Raw genomic sequence first — 17651 nt, 5'->3', positions numbered from 1 at the left:
TTCCAGATCATAAAATGCGGTGATGAAAGGAAAGCTGCGAAACGGCATTGCCTTTTTCTCACCCTTCATGGAAAAAATATTTCCTCTTTGTCTCTATTTCTAATCTTTTTAGCGCTACACAACTTTATGACTTTAGTGCTCAAAACATTAATTACTATTAAAGTTGACTAATATTCTGTCACAACAATATTGTTGATTCACTTTCTTCAACTACTATTACGGTGTCTTTTCTTGCTTACTTTGTTCTTGTTCTGAAACCCTGAAAACGCAGCCCATTTGTCTAATTTGAGCTTAGCCTCGACTTATAAGAGTAAAGGAAAGGTAAACGTTGTATTATTGCGAATAGGAAGGAGAAACGTTTCTCAACAGTGAAAGGTAATTACGGTTGTATTTCGTTAAATACAATCGCAAGGATTAGCAAACTAAAACGAACATTATAATGAGAGAAATGTTTATATGAAATAATATTCTAAGCAAAGTCTATTTACAGTATACGAGAAACCACAAACAACTGAGGGATCTTATCATAAGATGAAGAATAAAAGTGGGTTTGTTATACTGGCCAGTTCTGTCTTGACGGGTTTGTTACTGTACTTTACATACGGCGATTCCGTTCGACTTCCTCACTAATGATAAATTTCGCTCGTCTTCACTAATTCAATCTTCCACAACACTATTCCCTCATATGTCTTTACTCACTGAAGAACACCACACAAATAAGAATCAGTTCTATTTGGGCTTACAGAAGAACACATGGATCTCTTGTACTGCCGCCTGGTGGCCACAGCTGCAATCGTGACTCAGCTGACCATCGTATTCGGAAGGCTCCGTTCGCGTACTTGCCAACCATATGATGAAATAGGAAATATTGATTGGTTTTGTGGAAAAAAAGTCAGTTACAAGAGCAACCGAACTGTGAAAATAGAACACGAAATTAATCATTTATTTGAATTTAGAAAGGTAATGAATGAAAAGTTGAAAGGTGCAGAAACTGTGACCCCAAACGGATAAGGACCACTCTTTCAAAATGGAGAATCTTCGAAATAGTAAGATGATAGACGATTGGCTATGCTGAAAGGATCGCTGGATTTTATGACAAATTTTTAGTTCAGCTTTATATATCGTACAACGTAACGATTTAAAATATCTCCCCGCTGCACTCTATATTGATGCTCGTTGAAATGAGGAAAGAATACAATGAAACAACAAACCGAAAGTGAAGGCCAGAAATGAATAATTTGTTAACTAAATATTTTACCGAACGATGTGTGGTCCTCGGTAGTATAGTGGTTAGTATCCCCGCCTGTCACGCGGGAGACCGGGGTTCGATTCCTCGCCGGGGACAAAAGAAATTTTGTTGATTTATGAAACGAACCTATGTTCAGCAAATACTTGCTGACTAAAATCCACCATATGACTGAGAGCTACTAGATTTGCAGCAGTGACTGATAATTCCCCACAGTTGGAATCTAATTTCGCACACCTCCACTCGTATTTCTGGAACGTAATGAAATTTACGCACTACGATATTTCAGATTTTGTTGAAAACAAACCAGAAAATCAAGTTGCGTGCATCAAAATAATATAGCAATATCTCTTACAATTATCAGCAAAATTCACAAAGGAACAAACAAATCAGCTACAAGTTGAACACAATATTAAGGATGCTAATCACAATGTTAACTTTGTATATGGAATATTATGATCTATATTTACCTGGGTTAATAATTGAACTGGACTCTCATGAAATGCAAGAAGTACCCTACACCTTGGACGACGGAAAAAAGAAAAAGAGCAATCCCATGTGGTCTAGTGGCTAGGATACCTGGCTTTCACCCAGGAGGCCCGGGTTCGATTCCCGGCATGGGAACCTTTTTATACTACACTTATTTCGTTCCCTACAAGAAAATATCGGACAACTTAATCTGCTTTCTACGACATGCCACACCAGCAGTAACTTGACGCAAAATAAACTGTAAAACACTTTGTATATAATTCACGTTGGTATTGAATTTTGAAACACCAACCTTTGCAAACAAAGGACCTACACTTAATATAAACAGTTAACCACAACCGATCCTTGACTATCATACAAGCTCAATATTTACTATGTAGGCCGTTTACTCAGAAGAAATGATTGCAAGAATTTTGCTTCGTTTAAGACAACCAAACTCTTGAAACATCACGCATTGACAAATACATGACATTAATTTTATCACATCACTTTCAAACAATTACATTTTCTAAATACTCATTGTTTCTCCCGCATAACCAATACGCCATCTTCATTTGAGCAATATGAAAGCTCAGAGATTCTATTTCATGGACATAATTGTTGCAATTCTATTCATGTTTTGAAGGACAAAACCAGTTAGATTGTTAAACATATATATTTCAATCAGGAGACAACATTATATTATTAGCGAGCTTTCTCCTTACTAGGCCTATGTGCCGTTAGCGTGGGAAAATGGGTTTGGTTCTCACTGGCTTGACCTGGAGGTTCATGTCACATATTGCTTTGCTAGTGAAACGATCGCTAAATTCAAACAACTTAAAATGTACCATACTATTCGAGAATGATTTTTTCTTAATAACTAAGACTTACTTTCTATATGATATTCACTTACCGTTAAGTGTTGTTGATTACGACACTTACATACATCCCTCAACTTATCGCTTTAAATATTTCTCTCAAAACTTGTTTCCAATTCTTCGTGATTAACTGATAAAATTTCGCTTACAAAACACTACGAACTTTTAATTTCCAGATCATAAAATGCGGTGATGAAAGGAAAGCTGCGAAACGGCATTGCCTTTTTCTCACCCTTCATGGAAAAAATATTTCCTCTTTGTCTCTATTTCTAATCTTTTTAGCGCTACACAACTTTATGACTTTAGTGCTCAAAACATTAATTACTATTAAAGTTGACTAATATTCTGTCACAACAATATTGTTGATTCACTTTCTTCAACTACTATTACGGTGTCTTTTCTTGCTTACTTTGTTCTTGTTCTGAAACCCTGAAAACGCAGCCCATTTGTCTAATTTGAGCTTAGCCTCGACTTATAAGAGTAAAGGAAAGGTAAACGTTGTATTATTGCGAATAGGAAGGAGAAACGTTTCTCAACAGTGAAAGGTAATTACGGTTGTATTTCGTTAAATACAATCGCAAGGATTAGCAAACTAAAACGAACATTATAATGAGAGAAATGTTTATATGAAATAATATTCTAAGCAAAGTCTATTTACAGTATACGAGAAACCACAAACAACTGAGGGATCTTATCATAAGATGAAGAATAAAAGTGGGTTTGTTATACTGGCCAGTTCTGTCTTGACGGGTTTGTTACTGTACTTTACATACGGCGATTCCGTTCGACCTCCTCACTAATGATAAATTTCGCTCGTCTTCACTAATTCAATCTTCCACAACACTATTCCCTCATATGTCTTTACTCACTGAAGAACACCACACAAATAAGAATCAGTTCTATTTGGGCTTACAGAAGAACACATGGATCTCTTGTACTGCCGCCTGGTGGCCACAGCTGCAATCGTGACTCAGCTGACCATCGTATTCGGAAGGCTCCGTTCGCGTACTTGCCAACCATATGATGAAATAGGAAATATTGATTGGTTTTGTGGAAAAAAGTCAGTTACAAGAGCAACCGAACTGTGAAAATAGAACACGAAATTAATCATTTATTTGAATTTAGAAAGGTAATGAATGGAAAGTTGAAAGGTGCAGAAACTGTGACCCCAAACGGATAAGGACCACTCTTTCAAAATGGAGAATCTTCGAAATAGTAAGATGATAGACGATTGGCTATGCTGAAAGGATCGCTGGATTTTATGACAAATTTTTAGTTCAGCTTTATATATCGTACAACGTAACGATTTAAAATCCCTCCACGCTGCACTCTATATTGATGCTCGTTGAAATGAGGAAAGAATACGATGAAACAACAAACCGAAAGTGAAGGCCAGAAATGAATAATTTTTTAACTAAATGTTTTGCCGAACGATGTGTGGTCCTCGGTAGTATAGTGGTTAGTATCCCCGCCTGTCACGCGGGAGACCGGGGTTCGATTCCCCGCCGGGGAGAAAAGAAATTTTGTTGATTTATGAAACGAACCTATGTTCAGCAAATACTTGCTGACTAAAATCCACCATTTGACTGAGAGCTACTAGATTTGCAGCAGTGACTGATAACTTCCCCACAGTTGGAATCTAATTTCGCACACCTCCACTCGTATTTCTGGAACGTAATGAAATTTACGCACTACGGTGTTTCAGATTTTGTTGAAAACAAACCAGAAAATCAAGTTGCGTGCATCAAAATAATATAGCAATATCTCTTACAATTATCAGCAAAATTCACAAAGGAACAAACAAATCAGCTACAAGTTGAACACAATATTAAGGATGCTAATCACAATGTTAACTTTGTATACGGAATATTATGATCTATATTTACCTGAGTTAATAATTGAACTGGACTCTCATGAAATGCAAGAAGTAGCCTACACCTTGGACGACGGAAAAAAAAAAGAGCAATCCCATGTGGTCTAGTGGTTAGGATACCTGGCTTTCACCCAGGAGGCCCGGGTTCGATTCCCGGCATGGGAACCTTTTTATACTACACTTATTTCGGTCCCTACAAGAAAATATCGGACAACTTAATCTGCTTTCTACGACATGCTACACCAGCAGTAACTTGACGCAAAATAAACTGTAAAACACTTTGTATATAATTCACGTTGGTATTGAATTTTGATTCACCAACCTTTGCAAACAAAGGACCTACACTTAATATAAACAGTTAACCACAACCGATCCTTGACTATCATACAAGCTCAATATTTACTATGTAGGCCGTTTACTCAGAAGAAATGATTGCAAGAATTTTGCTTCGTTTAAGACAACCAAACTCTTGAAACATCACGCATTGACAAATACATGACATTAATTTTATCACATCACTTTCAAACAATTACATTTTCTAAATACTCATTGTTTCTCCCGCATAACCAATACGCCATCTTCATTTGAGCAATATGAAAGCTCAGAGATTCTATTTCATGGACATAATTGTTGCAATTCTATTCATGTTTTGAAGGACAAAACCAGTTAGATTGTTAAACATATATATTTCAATCAGGAGACAACATTATATTATTAGCGAGCTTTCTCCTTACTAGGCCTATGTGCCGTTAGCGTGGGAAAATGGGTTTGGTTCTCACTGGCTTGACCTGGAGGTTCATGTCACATATTGCTTTGCTAGTGAAACGATCGCTAAATTCAAACAACTTAAAATGTACCATACTATTCGAGAATGATTTTTTCTTAATAACTAAGACTTACTTTCTATATGATATTCACTTACCGTTAAGTGTTGTTGATTACGACACTTACATACATCCCTCAACTTATCGCTTTAAATATTTCTCTCAAAACTTGTTTCCAATTCTTCGTGATTAACTGATAAAATTTCGCTTACAAAACACTACGAACTTTTAATTTCCAGATCATAAAATGCGGTGATGAAAGGAAAGCTGCGAAACGGCATTGCCTTTTTCTCACCCTTCATGGAAAAAATATTTCCTCTTTGTCTCTATTTCTAATCTTTTTAGCGCTACACAACTTTATGACTTTAGTGCTCAAAACATTAATTACTATTAAAGTTGACTAATATTCTGTCACAACAATATTGTTGATTCACTTTCTTCAACTACTATTACGGTGTCTTTTCTTGCTTACTTTGTTCTTGTTCTGAAACCCTGAAAACGCAGCCCATTTGTCTAATTTGAGCTTAGCCTCGACTTATAAGAGTAAAGGAAAGGTAAACGTTGTATTATTGCGAATAGGAAGGAGAAACGTTTCTCAACAGTGAAAGGTAATTACGGTTGTATTTCGTTAAATACAATCGCAAGGATTAGCAAACTAAAACGAACATTATAATGAGAGAAATGTTTATATGAAATAATATTCTAAGCAAAGTCTATTTACAGTATACGAGAAACCACAAACAACTGAGGGATCTTATCATAAGATGAAGAATAAAAGTGGGTTTGTTATACTGGCCAGTTCTGTCTTGACGGGTTTGTTACTGTACTTTACATACGGCGATTCCGTTCGACCTCCTCACTAATGATAAATTTCGCTCGTCTTCACTAATTCAATCTTCCACAACACTATTCCCTCATATGTCTTTACTCACTGAAGAACACCACACAAATAAGAATCAGTTCTATTTGGGCTTACAGAAGAACACATGGATCTCTTGTACTGCCGCCTGGTGGCCACAGCTGCAATCGTGACTCAGATGACCATCGTATTCGGAAGGCTCCGTTCGCGTACTTGCCAACCATATGATGAAATAGGAAATATTGATTGGTTTTGTGGAAAAAAGTCAGTTACAAGAGCAACCGAACTGTGAAAATAGAACACGAAATTAATCATTTATTTGAATTTAGAAAGGTAATGAATGGAAAGTTGAAAGGTGCAGAAACTGTGACCCCAAACGGATAAGGACCACTCTTTCAAAATGGAGAATCTTCGAAATAGTAAGATGATAGACGATTGGCTATGCTGAAAGGATCGCTGGATTTTATGACAAATTTTTAGTTCAGCTTTATATATCGTACAACGTAACGATTTAAAATCCCTCCACGCTGCACTCTATATTGATGCTCGTTGAAATGAGGAAAGAATACGATGAAACAACAAACCGAAAGTGAAGGCCAGAAATGAATAATTTTTTAACTAAATGTTTTGCCGAACGATGTGTGGTCCTCGGTAGTATAGTGGTTAGTATCCCCGCCTGTCACGCGGGAGACCGGGGTTCGATTCCCCGCCGGGGAGAAAAGAAATTTTGTTGATTTATGAACCGAACCTATGTTCAGCAAATACTTGCTGACTAAAATCCACCATTTGACTGAGAGCTACTAGATTTGCAGCAGTGACTGATAACTTCCCCACAGTTGGAATCTAATTTCGCACACCTCCACTCGTATTTCTGGAACGTAATGAAATTTACGCACTACGGTGTTTCAGATTTTGTTGAAAACAAACCAGAAAATCAAGTTGCGTGCATCAAAATAATATAGCAATATCTCTTACAATTATCAGCAAAATTCACAAAGGAACAAACAAATCAGCTACAAGTTGAACACAATATTAAGGATGCTAATCACAATGTTAACTTTGTATACGGAATATTATGATCTATATTTACCTGAGTTAATAATTGAACTGGACTCTCATGAAATGCAAGAAGTAGCCTACACCTTGGACGACGGAAAAAAAAAAGAGCAATCCCATGTGGTCTAGTGGTTAGGATACCTGGCTTTCACCCAGGAGGCCCGGGTTCGATTCCCGGCATGGGAACCTTTTTATACTACACTTATTTCGGTCCCTACAAGAAAATATCGGACAACTTAATCTGCTTTCTACGACATGCTACACCAGCAGTAACTTGACGCAAAATAAACTGTAAAACACTTTGTATATAATTCACGTTGGTATTGAATTTTGATTCACCAACCTTTGCAAACAAAGGACCTACACTTAATATAAACAGTTAACCACAACCGATCCTTGACTATCATACAAGCTCAATATTTACTATGTAGGCCGTTTACTCAGAAGAAATGATTGCAAGAATTTTGCTTCGTTTAAGACAACCAAACTCTTGAAACATCACGCATTGACAAATACATGACATTAATTTTATCACATCACTTTCAAACAATTACATTTTCTAAATACTCATTGTTTCTCCCGCATAACCAATACGCCATCTTCATTTGAGCAATATGAAAGCTCAGAGATTCTATTTCATGGACATAATTGTTGCAATTCTATTCATGTTTTGAAGGACAAAACCAGTTAGATTGTTAAACATATATATTTCAATCAGGAGACAACATTATATTATTAGCGAGCTTTCTCCTTACTAGGCCTATGTGCCGTTAGCGTGGGAAAATGGGTTTGGTTCTCACTGGCTTGACCTGGAGGTTCATGTCACATATTGCTTTGCTAGTGAAACGATCGCTAAATTCAAACAACTTAAAATGTACCATACTATTCGAGAATGATTTTTTCTTAATAACTAAGACTTACTTTCTATATGATATTCACTTACCGTTAAGTGTTGTTGATTACGACACTTACATACATCCCTCAACTTATCGCTTTAAATATTTCTCTCAAAACTTGTTTCCAATTCTTCGTGATTAACTGATAAAATTTCGCTTACAAAACACTACGAACTTTTAATTTCCAGATCATAAAATGCGGTGATGAAAGGAAAGCTGCGAAACGGCATTGCCTTTTTCTCACCCTTCATGGAAAAAATATTTCCTCTTTGTCTCTATTTCTAATCTTTTTAGCGCTACACAACTTTATGACTTTAGTGCTCAAAACATTAATTACTATTAAAGTTGACTAATATTCTGTCACAACAATATTGTTGATTCACTTTCTTCAACTACTATTACGGTGTCTTTTCTTGCTTACTTTGTTCTTGTTCTGAAACCCTGAAAACGCAGCCCATTTGTCTAATTTGAGCTTAGCCTCGACTTATAAGAGTAAAGGAAAGGTAAACGTTGTATTATTGCGAATAGGAAGGAGAAACGTTTCTCAACAGTGAAAGGTAATTACGGTTGTATTTCGTTAAATACAATCGCAAGGATTAGCAAACTAAAACGAACATTATAATGAGAGAAATGTTTATATGAAATAATATTCTAAGCAAAGTCTATTTACAGTATACGAGAAACCACAAACAACTGAGGGATCTTATCATAAGATGAAGAATAAAAGTGGGTTTGTTATACTGGCCAGTTCTGTCTTGACGGGTTTGTTACTGTACTTTACATACGGCGATTCCGTTCGACCTCCTCACTAATGATAAATTTCGCTCGTCTTCACTAATTCAATCTTCCACAACACTATTCCCTCATATGTCTTTACTCACTGAAGAACACCACACAAATAAGAATCAGTTCTATTTGGGCTTACAGAAGAACACATGGATCTCTTGTACTGCCGCCTGGTGGCCACAGCTGCAATCGTGACTCAGCTGACCATCGTATTCGGAAGGCTCCGTTCGCGTACTTGCCAACCATATGATGAAATAGGAAATATTGATTGGTTTTGTGGAAAAAAGTCAGTTACAAGAGCAACCGAACTGTGAAAATAGAACACGAAATTAATCATTTATTTGAATTTAGAAAGGTAATGAATGGAAAGTTGAAAGGTGCAGAAACTGTGACCCCAAACGGATAAGGACCACTCTTTCAAAATGGAGAATCTTCGAAATAGTAAGATGATAGACGATTGGCTATGCTGAAAGGATCGCTGGATTTTATGACAAATTTTTAGTTCAGCTTTATATATCGTACAACGTAACGATTTAAAATCCCTCCACGCTGCACTCTATATTGATGCTCGTTGAAATGAGGAAAGAATACGATGAAACAACAAACCGAAAGTGAAGGCCAGAAATGAATAATTTTTTAACTAAATGTTTTGCCGAACGATGTGTGGTCCTCGGTAGTATAGTGGTTAGTATCCCCGCCTGTCACGCGGGAGACCGGGGTTCGATTCCCCGCCGGGGAGAAAAGAAATTTTGTTGATTTATGAACCGAACCTATGTTCAGCAAATACTTGCTGACTAAAATCCACCATTTGACTGAGAGCTACTAGATTTGCAGCAGTGACTGATAACTTCCCCACAGTTGGAATCTAATTTCGCACACCTCCACTCGTATTTCTGGAACGTAATGAAATTTACGCACTACGGTGTTTCAGATTTTGTTGAAAACAAACCAGAAAATCAAGTTGCGTGCATCAAAATAATATAGCAATATCTCTTACAATTATCAGCAAAATTCACAAAGGAACAAACAAATCAGCTACAAGTTGAACACAATATTAAGGATGCTAATCACAATGTTAACTTTGTATACGGAATATTATGATCTATATTTACCTGAGTTAATAATTGAACTGGACTCTCATGAAATGCAAGAAGTAGCCTACACCTTGGACGACGGAAAAAAAAAAGAGCAATCCCATGTGGTCTAGTGGTTAGGATACCTGGCTTTCACCCAGGAGGCCCGGGTTCGATTCCCGGCATGGGAACCTTTTTATACTACACTTATTTCGGTCCCTACAAGAAAATATCGGACAACTTAATCTGCTTTCTACGACATGCTACACCAGCAGTAACTTGACGCAAAATAAACTGTAAAACACTTTGTATATAATTCACGTTGGTATTGAATTTTGATTCACCAACCTTTGCAAACAAAGGACCTACACTTAATATAAACAGTTAACCACAACCGATCCTTGACTATCATACAAGCTCAATATTTACTATGTAGGCCGTTTACTCAGAAGAAATGATTGCAAGAATTTTGCTTCGTTTAAGACAACCAAACTCTTGAAACATCACGCATTGACAAATACATGACATTAATTTTATCACATCACTTTCAAACAATTACATTTTCTAAATACTCATTGTTTCTCCCGCATAACCAATACGCCATCTTCATTTGAGCAATATGAAAGCTCAGAGATTCTATTTCATGGACATAATTGTTGCAATTCTATTCATGTTTTGAAGGACAAAACCAGTTAGATTGTTAAACATATATATTTCAATCAGGAGACAACATTATATTATTAGCGAGCTTTCTCCTTACTAGGCCTATGTGCCGTTAGCGTGGGAAAATGGGTTTGGTTCTCACTGGCTTGACCTGGAGGTTCATGTCACATATTGCTTTGCTAGTGAAACGATCGCTAAATTCAAACAACTTAAAATCTACCATACTATTCGAGAATGATTTTTTCTTAATAACTAAGACTTACTTTCTATATGATATTCACTTACCGTTAAGTGTTGTTGATTACGACACTTACATACATCCCTCAACTTATCGCTTTAAATATTTCTCTCAAAACTTGTTTCCAATTCTTCGTGATTAACTGATAAAATTTCGCTTACAAAACACTACGAACTTTTAATTTCCAGATCATAAAATGCGGTGATGAAAGGAAAGCTGCGAAACGGCATTGCCTTTTTCTCACCCTTCATGGAAAAAATATTTCCTCTTTGTCTCTATTTCTAATCTTTTTAGCGCTACACAACTTTATGACTTTAGTGCTCAAAACATTAATTACTATTAAAGTTGACTAATATTCTGTCACAACAATATTGTTGATTCACTTTCTTCAAATACTATTACGGTGTCTTTTCTTGCTTACTTTGTTCTTGTTCTGAAACCCTGAAAACGCAGCCCATTTGTCTAATTTGAGCTTAGCCTCGACTTATAAGAGTAAAGGAAAGGTAAACGTTGTATTATTGCGAATAGGAAGGAGAAACGTTTCTCAACAGTGAAAGGTAATTACGGTTGTATTTCGTTAAATACAATCGCAAGGATTAGCAAACTAAAACGAACATTATAATGAGAGAAATGTTTATATGAAATAATATTCTAAGCAAAGTCTATTTACAGTATACGAGAAACCACAAACAACTGAGGGATCTTATCATAAGATGAAGAATAAAAGTGGGTTTGTTATACTGGCCAGTTCTGTCTTGACGGGTTTGTTACTGTACTTTACATACGGCGATTCCGTTCGACTTCCTCACTAATGATAAATTTCGCTCGTCTTCACTAATTCAATCTTCCACAACACTATTCCCTCATATGTCTTTACTCACTGAAGAACACCACACAAATAAGAATCAGTTCTATTTGGGCTTACAGAAGAACACATGGATCTCTTGTACTGCCGCCTGGTGGCCACAGCTGCAATCGTGACTCAGCTGACCATCGTATTCGGAAGGCTCCGTTCGCGTACTTGCCAACCATATGATGAAATAGGAAATATTGATTGGTTTTGTGGAAAAAAGTCAGTTACAAGAGCAACCGAACTGTGAAAATAGAACACGAAATTAATCATTTATTTGAATTTAGAAAGGTAATGAATGGAAAGTTGAAAGGTGCAGAAACTGTGACCCCAAACGGATAAGGACCACTCTTTCAAAATGGAGAATCTTCGAAATAGTAAGATGATAGACGATTGGCTATGCTGAAAGGATCGCTGGATTTTATGACAAATTTTTAGTTCAGCTTTATATATCGTACAACGTAACGATTTAAAATATCTCCCCGCTGCACTCTATATTGATGCTCGTTGAAATGAGGAAAGAATACGATGAAACAACAAACCGAAAGTGAAGGCCAGAAATGAATAATTTGTTAACTAAATATTTTGCCGAACGATGTGTGGTCCTCGGTAGTATAGTGGTTAGTATCCCCGCCTGTCACGCGGGAGACCGGGGTTCGATTCCCCGCCGGGGAGAAAAGAAATTTTGTTGATTTATGAAACGAACCTATGTTCAGCAAATACTTGCTGACTACAATCCACCATATGACTGAGAGCTACTAGATTTGCAGCAGTGACTGATAATTCCCCACAGTTGGAATCTAATTTCGCACACCTCCACTCGTATTTCTGGAACGTAATGAAATTTACGCACTACGGTGTTTCAGATTTTGTTGAAAACAAACCAGAAAATCAAGTTGCGTGCATCAAAATAATATAGCAATATCTCTTACAATTATCAGCAAAATTCACAAAGGAACAAACAAATCAGCTACAAGTTGAACACAATATTAAGGATGCTAATCACAATGTTAACTTTGTATATGGAATATTATGATGTATATTTACCTGGGTTAATAATTGAACTGGACTCTCATGAAATGCAAGAAGTAGCCTACACCTTGGACGACGAAAAAAAAAGAGCAATCCCATGTGGTCTAGTGGCTAGGATACCTGGCTTTCACCCATGAGGCCCGGGTTCGATTCCCGGCATGGGAACCTTTTTATACTACACTTATTTCGTTCCGTACAAGAAAATATCGGACATCTTAATCTGCTTTCTACGACATGCCACACCAGCAGTAACTTGACGCAAAATAAACTGTAAAACACTTTGTATATAATTCACGTTGGTATTGAATTTTGAAACACCAACCTTTGCAAACAAAGGACCTACACTTAATATAAACAGTTAACCACAACCGATCCTTGACTATCATACAAGCTCAATATTTACTATGTAGGCCGTTTACTCAGAAGAAATGATTGCAAGAATTTTGCTTCGTTTAAGACACCCAAACTCTTGAAACATCACGCATTGACAAATACATGACATTAATTTTATCACATCACTTTCAAACAATTACATTTTCTAAATACTCATTGTTTCTCCCGCATAACCAATACGCCATCTTCATTTGAGCAATATGAAAGCTCAGAGATTCTATTTCATGGACATAATTGTTGCAATTCTATTCATGTTTTGAAGGACAAAACCAGTTAGATTGTTAAACATATATATTTCAATCAGGAGACAACATTATATTATTAGCGAGCTTTCTCCTTACTAGGCCTATGTGCCGTTAGCGTGGGAAAATGGGTTTGGTTCTCACTGGCTTGACCTGGAGGTTCATGTCACATATTGCTTTGCTAGTGAAACGATCGCTAAATTCAAACAACTTAAAATGTACCATACTATTCGAGAATGATTTTTTCTTAATAACTAAGACTTACTTTCTATATGATATTCACTTACCGTTAAGTGTTGTTGATTACGACACTTACATACATCCCTCAACTTATCGCTTTAAATATTTCTCTCAAAACTTGTTTCCAATTCTTCGTGATTAACTGATAAAATTTCGCTTACAAAACACTACGAACTTTTAATTTCCAGATCATAAAATGCGGTGATGAAAGGAAAGCTGCGAAACGGCATTGCCTTTTTCTCACCCTTCATGGAAAAAATATTTCCTCTTTGTCTCTATTTCTAATCTTTTTAGCGCTACACAACTTTATGACTTTAGTGCTCAAAACATTAATTACTATTAAAGTTGACTAATATTCTGTCACAACAATATTGTTGATTCACTTTCTTCAACTACTATAACGGTGTCTTTTCTTGCTTACTTTGTTCTTGTTCTGAAACCCTGAAAACGCAGCCCATTTGTCTAATTTGAGCTTAGCCTCGACTTATAAGAGTAAAGGAAAGGTAAACGTTGTATTATTGCGAATAGGAAGGAGAAACGTTTCTCAACAGTGAAAGGTAATTACGGTTGTATTTCGTTAAATACAATCGCAAGGATTAGCAAACTAAAACGAACATTATAATGAGAGAAATGTTTATATGAAATAATATTCTAAGCAAAGTCTATTTACAGTATACGAGAAACCACAAACAACTGAGGGATCTTATCATAAGATGAAGAATAAAAGTGGGTTTGTTATACTGGCCAGTTCTGTCTTGACGGGTTTGTTACTGTACTTTACATACGGCGATTCCGTTCGACTTCCTCACTAATGATAAATTTCGCTCGTCTTCACTAATTCAATCTTCCACAACACTATTCCCTCATATGTCTTTACTCACTGAAGAACACCACACAAATAAGAATCAGTTCTATTTGGGCTTACAGAAGAACACATGGATCTCTTGTACTGCCGCCTGGTGGCCACAGCTGCAATCGTGACTCAGCTGACCATCGTATTCGGAAGGCTCCGTTCGCGTACTTGCCAACCATATGATGAAATAGGAAATATTGATTGGTTTTGTGGAAAAAAGTCAGTTACAAGAGCAACCGAACTGTGAAAATAGAACACGAAATTAATCATTTATTTGAATTTAGAAAGGTAATGAATGGAAAGTTGAAAGGTGCAGAAACTGTGACCCCAAACGGATAAGGACCACTCTTTCAAAATGGAGAATCTTCGAAATAGTAAGATGATAGACGATTGGCTATGCTGAAAGGATCGCTGGATTTTATGACAAATTTTTAGTTCAGCTTTATATATCGTACAACGTAACGATTTAAAATCCCTCCACGCTGCACTCTATATTGATGCTCGTTGAAATGAGGAAAGAATACGATGAAACAACAAACCGAAAGTGAAGGCCAGAAATGAATAATTTTTTAACTAAATGTTTTGCCGAACGGTGTGTGGTCCTCGGTAGTATAGTGGTTAGTATCCCCGCCTGTCACGCGGGAGACCGGGGTTCGATTCCCCGCCGGGGAGAAAAGAAATTTTGTTGATTTATGAACCGAACCTATGTTCAGCAAATACTTGCTGACTAAAATCCAGCATTTGACTGAGAGCTACTAGATTTGCAGCAGTGACTGATAACTTCCCCACAGTTGGAATCTAATTTCGCACACCTCCACTCGTATTTCTGGAACGTAATGAAATTTACGCACTACGGTGTTTCACATTTTGTTGAAAACAAACCAGAAAATCAAGTTGCGTGCATCAAAATAATATAGCAATATCTCTTACAATTATCAGCAAAATTCACAAAGGAACAAACAAATCAGCTACAAGTTGAACACAATATTAAGGATGCTAATCACAATGTTAACTTTGTATACGGAATATTATGATCTATATTTACCTGAGTTAATAATTGAACTGGACTCTCATGAAATGCAAGAAGTAGCCTACACCTTGGACGACGGAAAAAAAAGAGCAATCCCATGTGGTCTAGTGGTTAGGATACCTGGCTTTCACCCAGGAGGCCCGGGTTCGATTCCCGGCATGGGAACCTTTTTATACTACACTTATTTCGGTCCCTACAAGAAAATATCGGACAACTTAATCTGCTTTCTACGACATGCTACACCAGCAGTAACTTGACGCAAAATAAACTGTAAAACACTTTGTATATAATTCACGTTGGTATTGAATTTTGATTCACCAACCTTTGCAAACAAAGGACCTACACTTAATATAAACAGTTAACCACAACCGATCCTTGACTATCATACAAGCTCAATATTTACTATGTAGGCCGTTTACTCAGAAGAAATGATTGCAAGAATTTTGCTTCGTTTAAGACAACCAAACTCTTGAAACATCACGCATTGACAAATACATGACATTAATTTTATCACATCACTTTCAAACAATTACATTTTCAAAATACTCATTGTTTCTCCCGCATAACCAATACGCCATCTTCATTTGAGCAATATGAAAGCTCAGAGATTCTATTTCATGGACATAATTGTTGCAATTCTATTCATGTTTTGAAGGACAAAACCAGTTAGATTGTTAAACATATATATTTCAATCAGGAGACAACATTATATTATTAGCGAGCTTTCTCCTTACTAGGCCTATGTGCCGTTAGCGTGGGAAAATGGGTTTGGTTCTCACTGGCTTGACCTGGAGGTTCATGTCACATATTGCTTTGCTAGTGAAACGATCGCTAAATTCAAACAACTTAAAATGTACCATACTATTCGAGAATGATTTTTTCTTAATAACTAAGACTTACTTTCTATATGATATTCACTTACCGTTAAGTGTTGTTGATTACGACACTTACATACATCCCTCAACTTATCGCTTTAAATATTTCTCTCAAAACTTGTTTCCAATTCTTCGTGATTAACTGATAAAATTTCGCTTACAAAACACTACGAACTTTTAATTTCCAGATCATAAAATGCGGTGATGAAAGGAAAGCTGCGAAACGGCATTGCCTTTTTCTCACCCTTCATGGAAAAAATATTTCCTCTTTGTCTCTATTTCTAATCTTTTTAGCGCTACACAACTTTATGACTTTAGTGCTCAAAACATTAATTACTATTAAAGTTGACTAATATTCTGTCACAACAATATTGTTGATTCACTTTCTTCAACTACTATAACGGTGTCTTTTCTTGCTTACTTTGTTCTTGTTCTGAAACCCTGAAAACGCAGCCCATTTGTCTAATTTGAGCTTAGCCTCGACTTATAAGAGTAAAGGAAAGGTAAACGTTGTATTATTGCGAATAGGAAGGAGAAACGTTTCTCAACAGTGAAAGGTAATTACGGTTGTATTTCGTTAAATACAATCGCAAGGATTAGCAAACTAAAACGAACATTATAATGAGAGAAATGTTTATATGAAATAATATTCTAAGCAAAGTCTATTTACAGTATACGAGAAACCACAAACAACTGAGGGATCTTATCATAAGATGAAGAATAAAAGTGGGTTTGTTATACTGGCCAGTTCTGTCTTGACGGGTTTGTTACTGTACTTTACATACGGCGATTCCGTTCGACTTCCTCACTAATGATAAATTTCGCTCGTCTTCACTAATTCAATCTTCCACAACACTATTCCCTCATATGTCTTTACTCACTGAAGAACACCACACAAATAAGAATCAGTTCTATTTGGGCTTACAGAAGAACACATGGATCTCTTGTACTGCCGCCTGGTGGCCACAGCTGCAATCGTGACTCAGCTGACCATCGTATTCGGAAGGCTCCGTTCGCGTACTTGCCAACCATATGATGAAATAGGAAATATTGTTTGGTTTTGTGGAAAAAAGTCAGTTACAAGAGCAACCGAACTGTGAAAATAGAACACGAAATTAATCATTTATTTGAATTTAGAAAGGTAATGAATGGAAAGTTGAAAGGTGCAGAAACTGTGACCCCAAACGGATAAGGACCACTCTTTCAAAATGGAGAATCTTCGAAATAGTAAGATGATAGACGATTGGCTATGCTGAAAGGATCGCTGGATTTTATG

At 36.5% G+C, this 17651-nt stretch overlaps 12 non-coding genes across 12 annotated transcripts; all 12 read left to right on the top strand.

Annotated features, from left to right (window-relative positions):
• Positions 1-1272: 1272 nt before the first annotated feature.
• Positions 1273-1344, top strand: TRNAD-GUC (transfer RNA aspartic acid (anticodon GUC)). Its single transcript has one exon. It is a non-coding gene; the product is annotated as a tRNA-Asp (tRNA).
• Positions 1345-1798: 454 nt separating this feature from the next.
• On the top strand, positions 1799-1870 carry TRNAE-UUC (transfer RNA glutamic acid (anticodon UUC)). Its single transcript has one exon. It is a non-coding gene; the product is annotated as a tRNA-Glu (tRNA).
• Positions 1871-4033: 2163 nt separating this feature from the next.
• Positions 4034-4105, top strand: TRNAD-GUC (transfer RNA aspartic acid (anticodon GUC)). The gene has a single exon. It is a non-coding gene; the product is annotated as a tRNA-Asp (tRNA).
• A 453-nt stretch (positions 4106-4558) lies between these two features.
• Positions 4559-4630, top strand: TRNAE-UUC (transfer RNA glutamic acid (anticodon UUC)). The gene has a single exon. It is a non-coding gene; the product is annotated as a tRNA-Glu (tRNA).
• Positions 4631-6793: 2163 nt separating this feature from the next.
• TRNAD-GUC (transfer RNA aspartic acid (anticodon GUC)) lies at positions 6794-6865 on the top strand. The gene has a single exon. It is a non-coding gene; the product is annotated as a tRNA-Asp (tRNA).
• Positions 6866-7318: 453 nt separating this feature from the next.
• TRNAE-UUC (transfer RNA glutamic acid (anticodon UUC)) lies at positions 7319-7390 on the top strand. The gene has a single exon. It is a non-coding gene; the product is annotated as a tRNA-Glu (tRNA).
• A 2163-nt stretch (positions 7391-9553) lies between these two features.
• Positions 9554-9625, top strand: TRNAD-GUC (transfer RNA aspartic acid (anticodon GUC)). The gene has a single exon. It is a non-coding gene; the product is annotated as a tRNA-Asp (tRNA).
• Positions 9626-10078: 453 nt separating this feature from the next.
• On the top strand, positions 10079-10150 carry TRNAE-UUC (transfer RNA glutamic acid (anticodon UUC)). The gene has a single exon. It is a non-coding gene; the product is annotated as a tRNA-Glu (tRNA).
• Positions 10151-12313: 2163 nt separating this feature from the next.
• Positions 12314-12385, top strand: TRNAD-GUC (transfer RNA aspartic acid (anticodon GUC)). Its single transcript has one exon. It is a non-coding gene; the product is annotated as a tRNA-Asp (tRNA).
• Positions 12386-12835: 450 nt separating this feature from the next.
• TRNAE-UUC (transfer RNA glutamic acid (anticodon UUC)) lies at positions 12836-12907 on the top strand. The gene has a single exon. It is a non-coding gene; the product is annotated as a tRNA-Glu (tRNA).
• Positions 12908-15070: 2163 nt separating this feature from the next.
• TRNAD-GUC (transfer RNA aspartic acid (anticodon GUC)) lies at positions 15071-15142 on the top strand. The gene has a single exon. It is a non-coding gene; the product is annotated as a tRNA-Asp (tRNA).
• Positions 15143-15593: 451 nt separating this feature from the next.
• TRNAE-UUC (transfer RNA glutamic acid (anticodon UUC)) lies at positions 15594-15665 on the top strand. Its single transcript has one exon. It is a non-coding gene; the product is annotated as a tRNA-Glu (tRNA).
• The last annotated feature ends 1986 nt before the right edge of the window (positions 15666-17651 follow it).

This window comes from Thermobia domestica, chromosome 10 (genome assembly GCF_964235325.1).
Source record: "Thermobia domestica chromosome 10, izTheDome1.hap1.1, whole genome shotgun sequence".
Classification (NCBI taxonomy): domain Eukaryota; kingdom Metazoa; phylum Arthropoda; class Insecta; order Zygentoma; family Lepismatidae; genus Thermobia; species Thermobia domestica.
This window is presented reverse-complemented; position numbering and strand designations above follow the sequence as displayed.